At 62.8% G+C, this 7,710-nt stretch overlaps 1 protein-coding gene across 19 annotated transcripts in view; it reads left to right on the top strand.

Annotated features, from left to right (window-relative positions):
* The first annotated feature begins 506 nt into the window (after positions 1-506).
* The window catches only part of KIF1A (kinesin family member 1A), a 121,803-nt gene continuing 114,599 nt past the window's right edge, over positions 507-7,710 (top strand). For 13 of the 19 annotated variants that reach the window (XM_016950901.4, XM_016950900.3, XM_054679680.2 and 10 more), the window contains exon 1: positions 1,333-1,430. The gene's annotated coding sequence lies outside the window, so the exon portion shown is untranslated. Of the gene's footprint in view, positions 631-1,332; positions 1,431-7,710 lie in introns of those variants that run through there. The other 6 variants (XM_054679681.2, XM_054679676.2, XM_054679678.2 and 3 more) reach the window with 2 other exon arrangements.

The raw sequence follows: 7,710 nt of genomic DNA, 5'->3' as shown, positions 1-7,710 counted from the left end.
TGGTTTTATTGTTTCTGCCAGGGTTAGGAAGAACAATTGATTTCTCTTCCATGCCGGTGGTTCCAGGAAATAGTGAAGGAGGAGGAGCTGTCTAGCTGGTTTCGGCGGGGCTGGGGCTGGGAGTGGGGGGCCCGTGTCTTGCAGAAGTGGATATGAATCTCCCCCAGCCACCTGCAAGGCGCTCGCACGCAGCTGTAGGGACTGAGGTGAAGCCGGCTCTCCCAGGAGTGTGGATGAAATGGTTAACGGCGAGGCCGCTAGGGCAGCGCAGGCCCCTGCTGGGCGCCAGGGAGGCTTAGCCAGGCGACGCCAGGATGCCCATGGCAGGGGCTCGATGGCAGGGGCTGGGCTGGAGGGGACCCAGCCCCGGGGTTCAGGGTGGCCCGAAGTCCGTGCACCCCCGCACCGCAGTGCGGGGAGGTTCCCATGGGCGAGCTGCCCAGAGGCTTTGTCGAAGTTGCCCAGCCCTGGGACGGTGGAGGGAGGGCGGTGGCGCGCACAGAGATACCAGTCAGCCCCTGGAACTAGGAACGCGGCTGGGGGCGGGTGACGCAGGCTGGGGTTTGCCGGGGTGGCCCCCGAGCGGCGTGTGACTTGGGGGTCCAAGGAAGTTAAACTGGACAGGCTGGGGTGAGGACAATGGGGGCCTGGAGAGGTGGGGCGAGAGGAGGGCGGGGGGTCCCCACGAGCCGCGGTAGAGGCGAGGCGGCGGGTCCGCGGGCGGGTTGCATCATTCGGCGGGGAGGGCCTCGGTCACTGCTGCTCTTCCCCCGGCGCCCCGGCCCCGACACAAGATGCGATTTCACCGCGCACCTGTTACACCCGGAGCCAGCATCCCTGGCGCAGGGAGCCCTCCCTCCCCAGCCCCGCCCGCCCCCCACGATGCGTCTGTCGCTGTCGCTGGCTCAGAGCGGGGGCAGGTGGACGTTTTACGATTTCACTCGAAAGGGGCCAGGGTGGGGGACGGCCTGGCGAGGGGTCCGCGGGCAAGTTCAGGTGCACGCGGGGCTTCGGGACGGGGCGCCGCCGGGTCCCTCACCCGCGGGGTCTCAGGGGCACGCCGGGGGAGGGGACGCCGCGTCCGAGCCGGGTGTCGGTCCCCCACCCTCCGCGGGGCCCGCCGCGGTGTCAGCGGTGACGTCACAGCCCGGCCCCGGCCCCCTCCGTCCCCAGCCCCATCCCCGCGGCGGCCGCGTCGCCCGTCCCTCTCCCCGCGCGACAAACCAGCTGGCGACTGGAGCTCGGACGCCGCGCGCAGCCAACCAGCGCCTCGGGAGGGGCGCGGGGCGGTCCGGGCCGGGGGCGCGCAGCCCGTCACGCGGCGGCGCCGTCACAGCGCAGAGCAGCCGGCGAGCGGCAGCAGCTCCGGGCTCGGGAGCCCGCGCCCATGCCAGTGCCCATGCGGGGCCGCCGCCAGTGACGCCGGAGAGGTAAGGCCGCCGCCCGCCCGGCCTCCCGCGCCCGCGCCCCTCGCCCCGCACCTGCGCCCGGCAGCCCGCGCCCGCAGCCCGCACCTGCACCCACTGCGCCCAGGGCGGGGAGCTCCGGCCCGGCGCCCTTGTTGCCGCCCAAAGCGCAGGCACTGCGAGGCCCCTTCACTTCCAGATCTTCCTCCATCTCCGCAGAGAACAATGGGGGAAATTCAGGGGTGTCCGCCCTTCAGGTGCCGCTGGAAAAGGTCCCTTTGCCGCGATCTCGGCTGCAGCGGGACCCTCGGCTTAGGCGGGCGGGGGTCGCCCTCGGGAGGGCTCGCCCGGCCGGCGGGATCGGGATACCCCGGCCCTTCCCCGGCTATTCCGCTTCCCTGGAGAGGAGCCACCGGCGGGGCTGCGGGAGGGGCTGCGCCCAGACGGCGGGGGAGGGGAGGGATGGTGAGCGGGGCTGAGGACGCTGACGCCGCACCTGGGAGGGTGCGCGGCTGCAGCGCCTCGGCCCGAGGGGAGAGCGCGCAGGGCGGCCGGGCGCGGGCAGCTGCTCTGGTTCCCGGGGTAGGGGAGGGCGGATGCTGGAGCCGGGAGCAAAACAGGCGGGCGGGGCGGGGGCTGCGGCGTTGGGGCCTGGCCACCCGCTTCGTTGCACGGCCGGCCTGCCCATCACCCCCTCCCACGCCAGAGACCCCAGCTCCCTTCCAGAAAGACCCAGCACCTGGGAGGGGCCGCCGGCGAACACTGCCTGCGTCTCAGCAGCCAGCGCCCCTGTAACAGGTGTGGCCCGGCGGCGAGGGAGGGGCTGCGGGGCCGCAGGGTCTAGGCTGGCGGCGCGCCCCCGGCGCCCGGGCTTGGATGACACGAAGGAACAGTGGCCGCGAAGACCTTCGCACTCCCGCTTTAAGCCGCTCCTCACGCTGACTTCCCCCAAACCAGCGGCACTGCCCTCTCGCTGGGAAGGGCCGGGGCAGCATCCCCGCCGGGAGGGAGGGTCCGCAGGAGCGGGGCGCTGGGCGCCGGTAGGTGGGGTTGGGGGGGCCCTGCCGGCCGCAGGGGCGGGAGGGGGAGGGGAAGGAGGGAATGCCAAGTCATGGGGCCTGCTGGGCGCGAGCGCGACGTCGCCCGGCGCGGACCCGATGCGCGCCCACGTCCCCGGGAATAGGGACTTTCCCCCAGAGACTGGAGGACCCCTTCCCCAAGCGTCAGCCCTTTCCAAGGGGTGCCTGCATTGCTGGAATTAAAGGCCTGCCAGGGCAAGCGGATTGGATCTTGCGGCTGCGGAGAGGAGGCGGTGCGGAGAGGCCCCTGCCGCGCAGGGCTGGCACTGGCCTCACCCTGGGGACGCACAGCGCGACACCGTGCTCGGCTCTGTGGGACACCCGGTCGCACTCAGGCTGGCGGGGCCTTTGCCAGGGAAGCCATGCCAGCACCCTCGTGGTGTGAGAAGGCAGCAGAGGGTTTGAAGGGAAGCTCTGGGGTCCACGTGGGGGTTGGGGCTGCACCTGCGGCGGCCATTTTGCAGGTGTGGTTGGCCACCAGCCTTAGCCAGGCTGTGGAGTGGGGCAGTCAGGAGTGGGGCAGTCAGGAGTGGGGCAGATGTGGAGCTTGCGGTGCAGGGTGTGGGATGGGCCAGGGCCAGGGCTCAGGGCTGCCCTTGCACTGAACACACACCGTCTATTTAGAGGGGTTCCTTGTTTGGTTGATGGGGTGGTTGGAGTCAAGACCCAGGAACCGTCTGGACCGGAGGGATGCAGGAGGGATGCGGTAAGGCCGCTGGCTGAGGGGCCCAGCGTGGGATCGGAGGAGGGCAGCCTTTACCCGGGGTGAAGTCTCGGGAGGGCGCTGGGTCCAAGGCAGGGCCCCGATGAACAGCTTCACTCCGGCTGCAGATGGATCTGAGGCCCTGCAGGTGTCCTCCCCGGGCAGGTCCGCAGGGTGGACAGAGGATGGAATCAGTTGTCAAGGCAGGGGTCCCGGGCCGGGCCCGGGGAGGTCCCTGTGGTGAGGGCCTGCAAGATGTCTGCTGTGTGCCAGCCCTGCTCCCAGCTGGGTGCTACCCCCCTGGGTGCCTCCTTTCCCCCTTCCCCACTGGAATGTCCCACAGACTGCCCCATCTGGGGCTCCAGCCAGCCAGCCACAAACAGGTGGAGCCTGGAGTTCTGCCCAAAGCCCAGGGATGATGCTTGGCTGGATCAGGATTAAAACTGGGGTCACTGCCCGGCCGCCCAGCCTGTGCCCCGCAGTCCTCACTGATGTCATGACTGCTGACCTTGGGTCCCCCATGCCCTTTGGGAGTAGGGTAAGGCAGTCCTCCTGTGGGATTTGTGAAGGGTGGAGGGGGAGATGTGGGCTGGAGGAGGAGGCCCTGGAGGAGACTGAGGGCATCTCTTCAGGCCACTCAGCCGGGCCGGCCAAAGCAGGTGAACTGGGTGTGGTGGGGACGGGAAAGGAGACGTTCCCACAGAGCCCTGGTCCTACCAGATTGGGGTCTATGGAGGGGCTACCAGCATTAGGTCATTGGGATTTACTGAGCCCTGCGCGTGCCTGGCTGGCCAATCCCGTCAGGCCTGAAACCATCCGTGCACATCTATCAGTGAGCTGGGAGGGGCCTGAGCTGCCACCACGGGTGGAGAGTGGTGGGCCTGGGTCTCTGGGTGGCTGTGATTGGTAGGATGAGCACGTGGTTGTCTGCCTGCAGAGTCTGGGGACCTCTCTAGGTCATTGCCACATTCAGTGTTCTTAGGCCCAAAGGATGTGCCTCACCACCCACAATATGGGTGGCCAAAGGGACTCAAGGTGTCACCTCCCACTGCCCATCACCCACTCCATGCCCAGGAGCGTCTCTGAGAACCGTGGGGGGCTGGGCCACACCCTGCCCCGAACCTGTCCATGGGTGGCCAGGGTACCCAGGGACACAGCCAGGCAGCGTTGGGCCTGCGTCCTTGCCGGCTTCTGCCCCTTAGGTGGTGGCCTCCGGCCATAGGCCCATCCCTGCTACAGGAGGGTTTGGGACCCCAGAGCTTTGCATCCCAGTCCTTTGGCATGGCACCTGGGCAGAGGCAGGGACACAGTGGCCCCACCTGACGAAGCCAGCTTGCTCTTTAGCTCCTGAGCCCCACTGGGATCCCCACCCTCAGCCTGGCTGGCCTCTCGCCACCCCAGTGCCCCCACCCCCAGGGCCTCAAGAACCCAGGGAACAGCTGGCTGGGCTTGGCCACGTGCTGCAGTTGGGGGTGCTGTGGGGCAGAGGGCACAGTCAAGGTCAGCAGCAGGTGGAGACTGAGCCTCCTGACCTCTCCTGCTCCTTGCCAGCCCATCCTGCCAGCTTTGGCCTCCTGCAGGCCTAGTGCATTGTAGAGATTGATCCGGATGTGTGGATATGGGACTTGGATGTGGGACTCAGAGGCTGGGGTTGCCGGAATCTGAGTAGGAGGGGCTGCTGCCTCTCTAAAGCCTCCTCACCCTGGATTTAATCTCCTAATCCCAGGCCTTGTGGTCTGGGCAGGCCCAGCCCTGGCTGCCACAGAGCCTGGGGATTCAGATGACCTTTGGGGGTCCCTCCTGCTTGCCATCCCTGCCAGATTTCAGGACGCCTTGGGGTATAGGGAGGGCAGGCCAGTGCCTGGCTCTCCAGGCATCCTCGTGCGTATTCCTCACCCCTCCCCACAGTGCCCTGGAGGGGTCCAGAGCAGTCACCCGGCCACACACACTCATAGTCACATGCATCCACTCGAACACACACAGATCCACATGCATATACACATACACACACATTGCACACACACTGACACACACATGCACGCACACCCACCCATGCATACATTCACACACAGACACTCATACACACACATGCATGCTCATGCACACTCACATACCCACACATACATTCACACACAAACACACATACACTCATGCTTATGCACACATGCATACACACATGCATGCATGCAGATAGACACACACACACTCTGCATCCCTTGTCCTTGTCTTTGTTCTTGCCTGGGTTTCTTCTCAATACTTTCTACTCAACCTCCACATTAGGTTTTAGGCCCCCCTCAAATGCTGCCTCTGCCATGATGCCTGCTGTCACCCCTACCCCTCAGATTGGCACCCCCTCCACAACCATAGGTTTCCAGGGGTGGGGAAGAAGACGGAGAACACTGGTCATAGCCTGCACTGTGCACCTCATGTGCTTCCCTTTATCCCATGCCACTCCACACCTGAACAATGAGAACAGCACCGCTTGGCTTGGACCCCACTGAGCCAGGTGGTGGTGTTCCCATTTTCCAGGTATGGAGACTGAGGCTCCTGAGAAGCCCATGTGGCTTGTAAAGTGAGGACCTGGGACTCCGAGGATGGTAGCTCCTTTAGTGCTTTCTGCTCATCCCTCCACTTTCTCCTCCACCCCCATTACCCCCCACTTCTCCCACCCCCACGGTGCCTCACACAGAGTGAAGACTCAGTCAGTGCTCTTCCATGGCTGAGCCGGTTGTTTTAGCCCAGGTACCGCATTTTCTGGTAGAGTCCAGGTTGAGCTTTGGCCACCCTCTCAGGGGTTGGGGTGTCTTTGGGTCTCAGTGTCTCTTGTTCAGAACCTATGGATTCCTGAGCCTGGCTTAGGAATGACAGGCACCCCCTTCCCTCTGGGCCTCCCGTGGGGCTCCTGAAATGCAACTCTAGGGACAGGCATGGCCCCAGACTGCTCCTGCAGGGCCCCTTCCCTGAGGCTGGTAGTGCCAGGAATGCCTTCAAGGGGTTCCTGCCCCCACCTCAGCCCTGCCAGAAAGGCCCACCTGAGGGTGGGCCTCAGTTTCCTTCTCCATCTGTCATCAGCTCAAGCCAGGACGGTGCAGGACAGGGCTGGGCAGTCAATGCTCAAGGTCATGGGTCGGTGTGGCTCCTGAGGAGCTGCTGTGGGGCTGGGGTGGGGCTGTACTCAGTTGCTTGGTGTCATCTGGTCCCCACTCTCCTGCTTCTGGGGCCAGGGCCCCACCATGGGTGCAGGTCCTTGGGGCCTGGGAGGGCTGCAGCTCTAGGACAAGTAGTGGCTGCAGTGGGCTAGGCGCAGACCAGAGGAACACGCTTACGGCCCCACACCCTTTGCGTCAGCTCTGTACTTAGGCAAGATGTTCTTGGTTGGTGTTTTATTTTCTCCAGCTCTTGGTTATCTTTATTTTATTTCATTTTAGAGACAGGGTCTCACTCTGTCACCCAGGTTGGAGTGCAGTGGTACAGTCACAGCTCACCACAGCTTCAACCTCCTGGGTTCAAGTGATCCTCCTATCTCAGCCTCCTGAATAGCTGGGACTATGGGCATATATCACCACACCTGGCTAATTTTTTGTAGACGGGGTTTTGCCATGTTGCCCAGGCAAATCTTGAATTCCTGAGCTTAAGCAATCCTCCTGCCTCGGCCCCACAAAGTGCTGGGATTTTAGGTATGAGCCACCGCGCCCAGCCTTTTTATTTTCTTGAATGGGTTTTTTCCCTTTTATCGCACCTCCAGAAGTGGCCTCTGGCAGCTGCTTGCCATGTCCCCTGGACTGGAGTTTCTGTTTCTTGGACCCTAGAGCTGCTTGTTTCTTGGTTTCCTGTCTTGTTTTGCTGGAGCACATCCTTGTGTGACTTCCTTGAAAGGGTGCATGAGTCTTTGGTGTGTGAGAGTGTTTTTGCTGTGTCCTTGCTCTGGGTGGTAGTGTCTGGGGGTGCTTCTGTTCGTAAGTAGTTTTCCTGGGAACTCTGAGGATAGGGTCACCATGGCTTTCTGCATCAGGTCACTTATGAGCAGGCTTTGTTGGCAACTCGTCTTTTCTCCCTGGAAGCTTTTAGGATCCTGTCTTTTCCTTGGTGTTCTAACTTCATGTCGACGGGTGTAAGGATGGGGTTCGCATTTATTGGCACTCGATGGGCCCTTCACACTGAAGTCAGGGTCTCTACTTCTATTTGTTCGTAATTTCCTCCTTTTCATTTTTTCTTTTACCCTGAATTCATGGGTTGGTCTGTTTGGTTGCTTTTCTCTTGTATATTCTGTCTCCTTGTTTATATTCTAAAGTCCTTTGACTGCCTTTTCTAGGGTTTTTGGAATCTTGTACTTCATCTCTTACATTTTTCATCTCTAAAATCTTCACGTTTCTAAATGTTCTGTCTCATAGCATTCTGCCCTTGTTTTGAAAATGAGCATCTTCTTGAATCTCCCGGGTGTGTGGACAGAGGTTGTGCTCAGTTGTTTCGCGTCTGTTCCATGCTTTGCCTGTCCTTCCCGCAGGGCCTGTTTTCTGCTGGC

Source organism: Pan troglodytes, chromosome 13 (genome assembly GCF_028858775.2).
Source record: "Pan troglodytes isolate AG18354 chromosome 13, NHGRI_mPanTro3-v2.0_pri, whole genome shotgun sequence".
NCBI lineage: Eukaryota > Metazoa > Chordata > Mammalia > Primates > Hominidae > Pan > Pan troglodytes.
The sequence above is the reverse complement of the archived record's forward strand: the minus strand, read 5'-3'. Positions and strand labels throughout refer to the sequence as shown.